This window comes from Myotis brandtii, unplaced genomic scaffold (genome assembly GCF_000412655.1).
Source record: "Myotis brandtii unplaced genomic scaffold, ASM41265v1 scaffold1287, whole genome shotgun sequence".
NCBI lineage: Eukaryota > Metazoa > Chordata > Mammalia > Chiroptera > Vespertilionidae > Myotis > Myotis brandtii.
Genome location: NW_005354537.1, coordinates 10,277 through 12,130, shown reverse-complemented (window position 1 = coordinate 12,130; position 1,854 = coordinate 10,277). Strand labels below are relative to the sequence as shown.

Below are 1,854 nucleotides of genomic sequence, written 5' to 3'. Positions count from 1 at the left end.
TCCCCGCTGGCAAGTGAACATCCCCCGAGGGCTGCCGGGCTGCCACAGGGATGTCTGATTGCCAGCTTAGGCCCAATATCCCGAGGAGCAGGCCTAAGCCAGCAGGTGGTCATCCCCAGAGGGGTCCCAGACTGCGAGAGGGTCAAGGCTGCGCTGAGGGGACCCCCCGCCCACCCCAGTGCACAAAATTTTGTGCACCGGGCCTGTAGTAAATAAAATAAAAGACTGCTAAATTGCCCAGCAAGCATGGCTCATTGGTTGAGCTTCAATGTATGAGCAAGATGGTCATGGTTCCATTCCGGGTGAGGGCACAAGCCCTGGGTCCGGAATCGGTCCCCTCTTTGAGGAATGCAGGAGGCAGCCAAGAAATGATTATTTCTCATCATTGATGTTTGCCTTTCTCTCTTCCTCTATGTTCCTATCAAAAATCAATAAAAATATATTTTCTAATAAAAAAATAATAAAATACCTAGCTTAATTGGCTCAGTGGATAGAGCATTACCCTGAGGACTGCAGGAACCCAGGTTCAATTTCAGTCAAGGGCACATGCTCTGGTTTCCGGATTAATCCTCATGGGGGGCATGCAGGAATCACCTGATCAATGATTGTTTCTTATCAATGATGTTTCTCTCGCTCTCTCCCTCTCACTACTTCTCTGAGTTTAATAAAAATATATTTAAAAGTAATAATAAGCCCTGGCTGGTTTGGTTCAGATGATAAGACCGTCGGCCTGCGGACTGGGGGATCCCAGGTTCGAATCCAGTCAGGGCATGTACCTTGGTTTGCAGGCACATCCCCAATAGGGAGCGTGCAGGAGGCAGCGGATTGATGTTTCTCTCTCATCGATGTTTCTAACTATCTAGCCCTCTCCCATCCTCTCTGTGAAAAATATATATATACACACACACACACACACATACATATATATATATATGTATGTGTGTGTGTGTGTGTGTATATATATATTTTTCACAGAGAGGATGGGAGAGGGCTAGATAGTTAGAAACATCGATGAGAGAGAAACATCAATCCGCTGCCTCCTGCACGCTCCCTATTGGGGATGTGCCTGCAAACCAAGGTACATGCCCTGACTGGATTCGAACCTGGGATCCCCCAGTCCGCAGGCCGACGCTCTTATCATCTGAACCAAACCAGCCAGGGCTTATTATTACTTTTAAATATATTTTTATTAAACTCAGAGAAGTAGTGAGAGGGAGAGAGCGAGAGAAACATCATTGATAAGAAACAATCATTGATCAGGTGATTCCTGCATGCCCCCCATGAGGATTAATCCGGAAACCAGAGCATGTGCCCTTGACTGAAATTGAACCTGGGTTCCTGCAGTCCTCAGGGTAATGCTCTATCCACTGAGCCAATTAAGCTAGGTATTTTATTATTTTTTTATTAGAAAATATATTTTTATTGATTTTTGATAGGAACATAGAGGAAGAGAGAAAGGCAAACATCAATGATGAGAAATAATCATTTCCTGGCTGCCTCCTGCATTCCTCAAAGAGGGGACCAATTCCGAACCCAGGGCTTGTGCCCTCACCCGGAATGGAACCATGACCATCTTGCTCATACATTGAAGCTCAACCAATGAGCCATGCTTGCTGGGCAATTTAGCAGTCTTTTATTTTATTTACTACAGGCCCGGTGCACAAAATTTTGTGCACTGGGGTGGGCGGGGGGTCCCCTCAGCGCAGCCTTGACCCTCTCGCAGTCTGGGACCCCTCTGGGGATGACCACCTGCTGGCTTAGGCCTGCTCCTCGGGATATTGGGCCTAAGCTGGCAATCAGACATCCCTGTGGCAGCCCGGCAGCCCTCGGGGGATGTTCACTTGCCAGCGGGGA

At 47.6% G+C, this 1,854-nt stretch overlaps 1 protein-coding gene; it reads right to left on the bottom strand.

The window, feature by feature from the left end:
- LOC102245362 (zinc finger protein 883) overlaps positions 1 to 1,854 on the bottom strand; it is a 39,273-nt gene that overhangs the window by 29,653 nt on the left and 7,766 nt on the right.